Source organism: Solanum lycopersicum, chromosome 8, assembly GCF_036512215.1.
Source record: "Solanum lycopersicum chromosome 8, SLM_r2.1".
In the NCBI taxonomy this organism is placed as follows: domain Eukaryota; kingdom Viridiplantae; phylum Streptophyta; class Magnoliopsida; order Solanales; family Solanaceae; genus Solanum; species Solanum lycopersicum.
In genome coordinates, this window is record NC_090807.1 from 52,781,646 (window position 1) to 52,794,056 (window position 12,411).

Genomic DNA, 12,411 nt, shown 5'->3' on the forward strand with positions numbered 1-12,411 from the left:
AGAAATCATGTAGTACCTGTTTCCTTTTAATGATAGAGTTCTTTGGGGGCCTCCAAGATATATATGAATCAGCTGCAATTTTCAGTCGCTCTCCAAGTTTATTTTGGGAATGGAGATCTCGTCTGCATACCAAGTTGACATGCCTCGCAACTTGGGAGTTTTTGTTCAAGTGAAGGTAAGCCTTTTACCAACCCTTTTTTTTGCATATACAAAAGCGCCTTGTGGTGAAAGTGACCCAACCGTTTGTGCCATGTTTCTCCAACACCGGACTTAGTTGGATTCCATTTGTTCTTCATCCATTAGATTTAAAGAAAAACTTTTTCCCTGCATTTTAATATAAATGGTTCCTCACCACTTGGATAAATCATCAGACACACCTTATCTTCAAAAAGTAATTTGAACCCATTTTCAAGTAACCGTCCAACATTTAATAAATTTTTATCAAGTTCAGAATTAAATAGAACTTCAGAAACAAATTTTGTGCCTATATAATCTCAATAGCTACAGTCCACTTTCCTTTTGTAGGGAGGTATTCTCCATTTCCAATCCTGACTCTTGATGTTGTTGTTTTATCAAGCCTTTCGAAAAGCTTTTCATCACTAGTCATGTGGTTTGTACAACCACTATCAATAAGACAACTGTCACTTGAAATACTAGATGCAAAACTTGATGCAACAAATTTGAGCTTCTCCTTGTTCTTGTTGTTGTCGTCCTTTCTCTTTGTAGATGATTTCATCATGTCCAAGTTTTTGATATTTTGGCATCTCATATATGGCTTTCTCTAGCATTTGAAGTGAGGATGATTCTTCCTTTCAGAATATTGACATGGGGGAATTTTTCTCCTCTGTTGCTGCCTGAATTGTAGCTACTTCCAGTACAAACGGAAACCAGACTATTTTCTGCATAATTATTCTCCCCTTTGATTTGCTTGTTTTTTTTCAAGGATAGTTTTGCCGATTGTCCTGAAGTGCACCTTCTACCGATCCTTCCTATCTTATTAACCTTCTTTGCTTGTGTACCTGCAATGCATTTGGTAATCCTGCCAAAGTTATCCTTGACAGATCCTTGGTATTTTCTATGGAAGCAATGGTTGGTTCAAACTTCTAAGGTAATGTAACAAGAAGCGTGTCAATAACTCTGCTATCAGGAAACTTATTTCCCAACATTCTTACCTTTATCACAATGCTAAGAAGCCTGTCTAAGTATTCTTTGACATTTTCAGAATCTTTCTTTCTTTGTACCTCAAATTCTCTAATGATATTCATATCTTTCATACTTTTGATTCGCTCATCTCTTTGGTATTCTTCTTTTAAAAAAATCCCAGATTGCTTTTGTTGATTCCAACAGCATGATTTCGGGAAAAGTTGTAGGTGATAGTGCAGCATATAAGCAAGATTTCGCGTTGGATTTTCTTGTCTTGCTTTACTTGTTAAGCTTGACCTGAGTCATTGCTCAATTACTTGGTAATGATGACATCTTGTTTACAACTAATGATCTTGGTTTATTCCACGATACTAAGAAATCTCGCTCAAACAACTTTGACTCAAAAGATATGATAGAGACATTCTAGAAAATTGAGATAAATATATTTTTATTTGGATAGATCACAAGGATTAATGAGGTTATCTTATAAATCCTATATGAATGAAGTGTTAGAGTGATTGAAAGGTTATATGAATAAACTGTTATAGTGATTTTGAATGAAAAAATGTTAATCCAGCTCTGTTCCGATTTAGAAAGGAGATAAATTTGATAGCAACATGTGTGTTAATTTGATTAACCATGTTTAATATTATTTTGGTTTAATAAAGTAGCTAAATTCTAATTTAATTAAGGAAGTCATTTTAGATAATCCCATTAATCCACTTCAATGGAAAGTGAGAATTAACTGTTCCATCTCTGTCATTCTGAAATATTAGCAAAGAAGAAGAAAGTAATATTGTTTTGATTAAAGTCAAGAACACTACAGTCGATTCTGGTATGTTTTTTCTTGACTGAATTTCTTATATGTAAGATTGTGAAAATTATGTAGGTCTACCCTCTAAATAATTGATAGAATTTCATTACAGATTTCTTATATACACAATATGTAATTGATGAAATTTCTTACATAACATCGATAATTATGTAAAAACATAGAAGTAAACTTGTTCTAACTTTAATCTTATTTTCTACAATTTATTTCCACAACAAAATTAAATAGCCAATTCAACAACAAAGTTTCAATTTCAGTGACAATAAATAAAATCCAACTAATAACACGAATAAAAAAAGATTGAATTTAAAGAGAGAGATAAAAGACTTACAGTAGTGAAATCGAGCATAGAAGAGCAAGAGACGATAGGAGATGAGTTGACCGCTGATTTTAGCTAAAGCTTTCTGGGTTGCCCGATTGATGATGCTACCCTTTACTACTGTTTTTGTTGTTTTTCTTCTTACTGGTGTTCCTCTGAATTCGTCTGCAATTTCTCTGGCAGCGCCCAACTTTTCATGCGGCCAACAACGTCACCTTTGCCTACCCAATTTTGTTTTGCCTTCTCACTACAAAAGGAACCCCAATTACCAACAAAAAGATTCATTGGTAAATTGATCAAATTGGTTGGCAAATTGAATCACCAACCAAATGTTAACTTATATTACTTCTGTAACTACCATTTTCGGTCGTTTTGAGCACTAGAATTTTTTATGTCAGAAAATACTTTCCTATAGATTTAAATGGGTGTTTTGGACTATTCATAATTATAACTATGAAATTAATGGGATAGTTTTACTAATTTATTTAGTTAGTGGTTAAGAAAATAATATTATAATTAATAGTGGATCACTTTCACACTTTTATAATTATCTTATATAATAATTAAGAGTAGATTTTATGAAAAAGGGAAACAAGAGTTAGGCGAGAAACCCTACCTGCAATATTTGAAAGCGTTGTTCCTTCGGGTAAGAATTTCAACAATTTCATATATTATTCTATGTATAGTGAAGGTCATGCTAGAATATGTATTAGGTTTTATTATTATTATTGTTAATATGACTTTGAATAGATAAGGAATTGGAAGATTTATATATATATATATATATATATATATATATATATATATATATATATATATATATATTGTTATTGTATGAAAGTTGGGGGAGGGACAAACCTGCAATGGATTGCCATGTGAGGAAAAAGGGGGTTAATGCATGTCTGCCACTGGTCTCGTGACCAGTGGCTTCAATTGCCAAGCTTATATTATTAATTAAGGGATGATATGCAAATGGTTTCTACTAACAATTTGGAGGAAGATTTATGCATGTGTGCCACTGGTCTCGTGACTAGTGGCTTTAATTGTGAATATTAGTGGGAAATTAGGAATTGTCTTCGACGGTTACTATTCTGCCACTGGTTTCGTAACCAGTGGCCTAATGTTAATATTATAAAAAAAATTTATGATATAAGAAATTAAAGGTTGATATATTGAGATAGGTTAATTAAATATTTGGTGTATTATATTATATGATTATTATTAAAATTGAGTTAAGTGGAGAAATTAAGACTTACTCTTAGGTTTGAATTTTAGGATATATATATATATATATATAAAGTTAGGTGAATTTTGGGTCTAGGCTAGACATAGAGTAATATGATGTCTGTAGACTCGTTAACTTACAAATAGGTATATGTATATTTGATAGATTGGAAGGGTTCGGAGGCAATAAGAAAAGGAAAGGCCTTGGAGAAGTAGTTGATTGGCTTCGATTCTTCGGTGGAGGTAGGTTATGGTTTATGCTATTTGATAGTAAACTCTTAATAGTGATTGATATGCCTTGAATAATATTGTGAAGTTTTCTATGTACTTGACTGTGTGATTGTGTGATTTGGTTGTGTGGTTTGTGATTGGTCTGAAATCGTGAGACCATAGAATTTATATTCTCTAATCCTATCTATCGGAGTGATGTCTTGAATAAAGAAGGATTGATGAAAATAATATAACAATGAATTGAAAGCGGTGATAATAAAGGATAAATTAATAGTATAATTGGATCGGAGTGTCACGTTCCGACACGTAGTATTAGGGGATCGGGTGTCACATACCGACACGTAGTATTAGGGGATCGGAGTGTCACATTCCGACATGTAGTATTAGGGGATCGGGTGTCACGTTCCGACACGTAGTATTAGGGGATCGGGTGTCACGTATCGACACGTAGTATTAGGGGATTGAAGTGTCACGTTCCGACACGTAGTATTAGGAGATCGGTTGTCACGTTCCGACACGTAGTATTAGGGGATCGGGTGTCACGTACCGACACGTAGTATTAGGGGATCGGGTGTCACGTACCGACACGTAGTATTAGGGGATCGAAGTGTCACGTTCCGACACGTAGTATTAGGGGATCGGGTGTCACGTACCGACACGTAGTATTAGGGGATCGGGTGTCACGTGCCGACACGTAGTATTAGGGGATCAGAGTGTCACGTTCCGACACGGTATTTTTGGGTCGGAGTGTCACGTTCCGACACGGTATTCTTGGATCGGAGTGTCACGTTCCGACACGGTATTTTTGGATCAGAGTGTCACGTTCCGACACAATAATATTAAAGGAAAAATATGTTTAATTAATGGAAGATATTCAATCTCAAAGAACTCAACTCCCAAAATGGTTTGGTTTGGAGGCATGAGTCCTCATGTGTGATCTTGATATCATTGACTTATTACGAGTTTACTTTAATGTTGTTGATACTTGTTCATGTTGTTTGTTGTTATTCACCTGTTAAGTGTTGTAGTTGAGTTCATACTATTATTTATTGTATATTAGTTACTATTTTGGGTTGACCGATGATACTTACTCAGTACATGTTGCCTCGTACTGAGTCCTGCTTGTTTTCTTCTTTGTTTTCCTTTTATGAAATGCAGCGAGTGTACCTATGACTTCTGATTTCCCTCAGCTCTAGCCAGCCTCCCTCATATCAAGTTACAGGGTGAGCTATCCATTTAAGCTCGTGTTGGATTCTCTCGGTCACGACATGATGTCCTATACTTTCGGACACATACCATTTTATTCTTTATTTTAGTGTATTCGATATTCTTAGACTTAATATGAGAGATTAGATGTCCTTGTTGTGATGACTTTCAGGTTTTGGGAAACGATAGTTAATAAATTTTGGAGCTTCCGCAATATTTTATTATTCATAGTTGAATTATTGGTACATGTTGGGATTTGAATTTCTTGTTTCGTCCACCTAGGTAGTTAAGTGTGGATGTCACTCACGACTCGTTTTGGGTCGTGACAACTTCGTTACTAAAAAGCTCTTCGGTAAATATTACCAACCGATTTTAATTTGTTAGTAAACTTAGCAACTAAAAATCTAAAATTTTCGTTGATAAATTCACCAACTAATTTTTAGTTAGTATATCGTTAAGTACTTTTAATTAACGAATTGAAAAGAAGTTAGTAGTTGTTTTTCTACATTATTCCATTCTGTTGGATGTCAATTTTAGTACCCACGAGGAATCAAATCCGAGACCTCTTCATTAAGGATGAAAAAGCTTACCACTCTACCACAACCCTTGTTGGTAATAAATTTTAAATACGTTTGGTATGATTATTTGTTTTTCTAGTAAATTTACTAATTGATTATTTGTTTGTTGGTAATATGTCATTCAAGTTCAATGATAAGTTAGTAATTGGATGACAATATGTGCAAAATATTATTAACTAAATGATTATTCAAAAGTAAAATATTTATTAATTTATTGTATTTAAAAATCTAAAAGCACGAATATAAACCCAAATATATTAATTTTAATTTTAAAAATCATATTTGAATGAAACAATGCAAAATATATAACAACAATTTAAATAATCTCAATATGACATATATCATTATATCAAAAATTTAATTTGAGCACGTTTATAATAAATATTGACCAAATCTAATTTTTGTCCAAAACTCAAAAGTTAAAACGCCTAATAAAACAAAATGAAAATGGAAGCCTCAAAACCTGAACCAACCATCCTAATATAAAAATTACCTTCTGAAGCTTATCACGCTGACAAAATTCTCATCACAGCACGTTCATAAAAATGTTAAGAAAGTTTAATATTGGCCAAAAGTTAAAAGTTAAAACAAATAAGGTACAAACTGAATATGAAAAACTCAAAATCTAAACCAACCATCCTATAAGACGAAAAATGACCTCTCAAAGCTAAAAGCGTTGACGTAATTCAAATTTGAGCATGTTTCTCAAAAAAAAATTGACATTTTAGCCAAAAGTGAAAATGCTAACGATATAAACTAAAAATAAAAGTCTCAAAATTCGAACTGACCATCCTATGAGACCAAAACTGAAAATAAAAGTCTCTAAATATTGATCAAAGTCAAGTTTTGATTAAAAGGTAAAAGTTAAAACGCCTAACGACACAAACTGAATATGAAAACCTCAACACTAGCATCTATTTACAAAAAATTTAACTTCAATTGATAAATTTATCAACTATTCAAATATAAGTTAGTAATTAATAACTTACCAATAAATTTTATCACATTTGGTAATAGTTACTATTCAACTAAACATTCATATGTAATATTACCAACTAATAATTAATATGTTGGTAAATTTTACCAATGAATTATGATCGGTTAGTATAGGACCAACTATTTTAATGAGATGTTAGTAATTTACTAACTACAATCTTTATTCTTCGGCAAAATTTTCAACTAATTGGATACTGGTTGACAAGTTTACCAACAAATTACATTTCGTTACTAATTTACCAGCATATTTATATTTGGTTGATAAATTTAGCAACACAATCTTGTCGTTAGTATATGTTTGGTTAGTAATTCATGGGTAATATGTTAATAAATTATATAAATAACTTTTTTGTCATATTTACCGGCCATATATACTTCGTTGGTAATATTACCAACAAAAGATGTGCGTTAATAATATTTTAGTTGGTAATCCATTGATAAAATGTTGTTAAATTTGGTGTCATATTTTCCCGCCGTAATTACCAACTAAAATACTTAGTTAGTAATTTTGGTTGGTAATCTGTTAGAATTTCGTTGTTAAATTTTGAAATATAAGTCAGTTAGAATTATGTTAGTAATTTATTAGTAGAATCCTTACCAACTTAAGTTGTTAATAAAATATGTTGGCAATTGAGGATTTTTTTTTAGTGTCTCATTTGGAAGACCATAAAAATAGTTTTTTTTGTTTTTTGACAAGATTTTTTTTGGTAAAACACTTTAATTATGCTTTAAATGTTCCAATTAACAATTTTCAAATGAATTAAATAATTAAGATGATGTGGCACAGCGGCACTTGGCAGAGTGAGTGCATTCATTCTTCTAAAAATACGTGAAGAAATTATAAAATCATATATATAACTTTTTTTATAGGCTATTATAATTAATATTTTAAATGGAAAGGATCTAAAATACCCTCGAAATATTGAAAATGGTACAAAATTATCCTCTATCCACCTATTGGTTTCAAAATGTCTTTTTCATCCACCTATTGGCTCCAAAATGCCCTTGTCATCCACCATTGAGTTCAAAATTGACCACTTAGTTAACTATTTTAAAACTAAACTGTTTAAATATTTTTTTAAAATACTTAGCATTCAACTATTGGTTATAATTTAATTTATTAATATAGTTTATAAACAAACCCACTATCCACTCAATTACTAACTAAACACCACCCAATTAATAAACCAATTATAATATCAAAATCGTCATAAACACTACTACAACACGATAAAATTCTAGATTCCTTAAGATGATCCAAAATTAATCGAGATCGAATCAAAGCCCCAAATAAATTTAGGTTGAGCCGCTTATTTTTAGGAGGACAATTTCAATATGATTCTCTTTCAAACTTGAATTCGAAATTTATGATTAAAGTTAAAGAAGTAGTACATCCCAAATTAATTCATGCACTTTTTTTAATATAATTTTATAAATATTTATGATTTGTTTTAAAATCTGTAATATATTATTTTTAAAAAAAAGTTATCTATGAAGTAACATCACGTAATTGAGACGAAAGAATAATTAAAATGAACATAGTCAGACTCTTAAGTTTATCGGTAATTTTTATTTACACACTTGAATGTATGATAATTTACTTCTATTTTTGCCTCAAAATTTTAAAAACACTCATTCGCAATATCGTTTCTGTTGTTGCATTAATAATATGACGGGTTTATTAATTTGGTGGAGTTTAATTAGTAATGGGTGGGTAGTGACTTGATTTATAAATTATACTAATAAGTTAAATTATAACAAATAGTTGAGTGCCACGTATTTAAAAAAATATTTAAATAGTTTAAATTTAAAACCGTTAAACAAGTGGTCAATTTTGAACCCAAATGCGGATGACAACGGCATTTTGGAGCCAATAGATGGGTAGGAAGAGTATTTTGGAACCAATAGGTGGATGGAGAGTAATTTTATACCATTTTCAATACTTCGAGGGTATTTTAGGCCCTTTTTCGTATTTTAAATATTATTTATTGATATATTAACTTTGTGATTTCTCCTAATTAAATACTCCCTTCATTCTATGTTAATTAAATTTTTGAGGCACTTTTTATTTTTCAAATTAACTTTATTGTTCAGTTTTTAAGACTACTTTTAGAGCGTTCTTTCAATTGTAGCCTTCATTTGAATTTTCGATATGATGAATTCAATAAATTTGACAATAATTAATAAGGGTAAAAATGAAAAACTATGTACAACTTATGTCTAAATTTATTTTTCTTAAAAGGTGTGAAAACACCTCAAAAATATAATTAATATGGAACGGATAGAGTATGAGTCTGTTTGGATGGGCTTAAAAACTTGTCAAGCTGATTTAAAACTCAGTTTTTGACTTATTAGTATGTTTGACAAATATCAAAGTATCTTATTTTAAGTAAAAAATGACTTATTTTAATCCAAAAGTTAAAAGTTAGGTTAGGGGTGCTTTTTTTCAACTTAAAAGTCGTTTTATGTTGATCGTGTATATTATTTTTTTACCCTTAATTCTTTTATTTTTATTTTTATTATTATTATTATTATTATTATTATTCTTTTATTTTATTATTATTATTATTATTATTATTATTATTATTATAATTATTAGTATTATTAATATTTTATTATTTTATTATAATTATTATTATTTATTTTATTATTCTTGATTATTATTACTATTATATTATTAATATTAATAATAATAATAATAATAATATTTTATTATTAATAATAATAATAATAATATTTTATTAATAATAATAATAATATTTTATTATTATTTTTATTATTATTATTTTTTATTTTATTATTCTTTATTATTATTATTATACATTATATATTATCATTTATTAGTATTATTATTGTTATTATTATTATTATTATTGTTGTTATTATTGTTGTTGTTGTTGTTGTTGTTGTTTTCATATTATTTTTTTATTATTATTATTATTATTATTATTTTATTTATTATTATTATTAATAATATTTTATATATAATATTTATTATTTATTACTACTATTATTATTATCATTATTATTATTATAATTATTGTTTTCATATTGTGATATTATTATTATTATTTAATTATTATTATTATTATTATTATTTATTATTATTATTATTATTATATATATTATTATTAATATTTTACTATTTATTATTATATATTATTATTATATATTATTAATATTTTATTTTTTTATTTATTATTATTATTATTTATTATATATTATATATTATTATTATTATTATTATTTATTATTATTATATTATTATTATTATTAAATTAATCAACTTTTATAGTGTTAACAACTTTTAAAGGTATTTCATATATTTTGATTAAAAAAGTGTTTATCCGCACTTATTTGCCAAACACATCAACAATTTTTTTTAACTTCACCACTTTTATTTAAACACATTACTACTTATTCTAAAAATAAGGTTCAGCACTTTCAGAAGTACTTTTCAAAAGCTACTTTTTTAAGTCTATCCAAACAGACTGTATGTTACACCATATAAAATAGCACAAAGTTGGCATCAACATGGAGAAATATTTTTTAACATTTTATGAAAAGAAGAAATTATTTTATCCTTAAAAGATCTAAAAAAAATTAATTTATTCAATTCAATTTTCTAAAGAACAGTCTTCTTTTCGTTTAGAAAATACACCAATTTTCTGATGAACCTGCATGCAACATATTTTTTTTAACTCTTTAATTACATAAGTATTAAATGTCTCCCTTAATAACTTTTAAATGAATTTAATTACATAAGTATTAAATGTCTTCCTTAATAATTTTTAAATGAATTATGTATTTCCGGATTATAATATCACTTTCATTGGATTTGACTTCTCTTCATTTCTCTTTTTTTTTTCTTTTTAAATTCTAACTTGGATTTGACACATATTATAATTTAAAATTAATGATTAAGATTTAATTAATTAAAACAAAGTCCTAATTATAATTATTTACTTCCATATATTTGTTAAATATATTTGTAATCCATTATATTTTCTTAAAATATATTAACAACTTTTCCTAATTGTCATGCATACATATTTAAAACTTTTATTAAATATTTTACTTTTTCTTTAAAAAAAATTATAAAAGATTTTTATTATTCTAATAGAGTATTAAGAGCTACAAAGTCTATAGAGCAATTTTAGGAAATTAAAAGAATTGAAAATTGAGTGACAAAATTTATTTACTCCTAAAATTTAAAAGATGTCAGTTATAATTTTTATTTTTTATTTGGCAAATATTATTTAAGAAATGATAAACATCAGGAAAAAAGTAAAAAAAATACTCAAATAATAAATAAAAAAATTCTTTTAAATATATTTAGGAAAAATATTATGTAAATCTAGAATAGTTGGATTGCAAAAGTATTTAAGACCCCAAGGAAAGTTCGAAGCTTCAACTTCGATGAAAAATGAATGGCAAGAGCCAGAAAATAAAAATGAAAATTTTACAAATAAATCAAAAACAAATAATGATTTTACAAAAAAATATCATAACAATGATAAATCAAGATTTATGCCTAATAGACTACCTACAGGAGATATTAGCATACAATTCTTAGATTTAGAATGTAAAAGAAATTCAGAAAATAGCCTAGATCTTTGGTCTCAAAATATGTTAATGTATTTCCTATTAGGAAAAGGAAATTATACAGATGAAGAAAAATATTTCATAATGATAAATACCTTTACTGGAAAGGTAAATGATTGGTTTTCAGGATTAACTGAAGATGCTGAAAATATAATTAAAAATGATACCTTAGAAGGATTAAAAAATTCTTTGCAAGAAGGTATAAATAACCTTAAGCAATATATTACAAATGAATTCTTTGGGGGACAAGGAAGTGAAAAGGAAAACAAAGAAATAATAAAAAATTTAGCAAAAGAAAAATTAGAAAAATTACAGATATGTAAAATGAGTTATATTCGAGAATACACTTGTGAATTCGAAGAATATTATTATAAAATATTTGATAGTGGTAAAGAAATGTTACCTTATTTGGAAAAATACTATCAAAAATTTCCAGGCTTTTGGGCCAAATATTTTAGAGAAGAATATGAAAAAAAAAATATGAAAGGAGATACTCTTGGACAAAGAATAAGTTTCCTAAATAATTAGGGCAATTATGTATGTCACATAATATACAAAGAAAAGCTAAAAGAATTAATACCAAATTTATTGTAAAGACACACAGGCATCTACTCAATGGGGATGTGAAGATAGACCATATAAAAAGAAAAAACAACTCAAGAAAGGGTTAATTAAAAAGAAAAATTTCACTAAACAAAATTATATACCAAAGAAGAGGTATTATAAAAAGAAAAGAGAATTTACTAAAACTAAAAATAAATGTAAATGTTACAATTGTGGAGAAGAAGGACACAAAAGTTATGAATGTAATAAGAAGAGAGTAAAAATCTCAAAAATAGATAGATTAGAAATAGATTCAGATTTAGAATCTATAAAATCTATAAATAGTGATGATTTCTTTGAAGAAATTTATGAAGAATATTCAACTAGTTCAGAAGAGTCTGACTAAATGAATAAAGAATTACAAGAAAAGGAAGATTCTGTACAAATATTGGATACAGAAGAAGATCATCATGGATATGCTTTAAAAGCAACTTTCGATGGAGAAATATTTAAGAAAATCCAAGGATTAAAACTAAATCTTAAAACAGAAGATAGCTTATTAAGCAGAATGCAAAGGATTTTCACAAGAGACAAAATCTCTTATCATGAATATCAAGAAGTTGAAAAGGTAATAGAAATTACCCAAACTGCAGGAAAACATAAGTTAAACTTATTAACAAAACCAATGATAAATCAAATATTAAGAAAAATTCCTGAAAAGAAAAGAAAGAAAA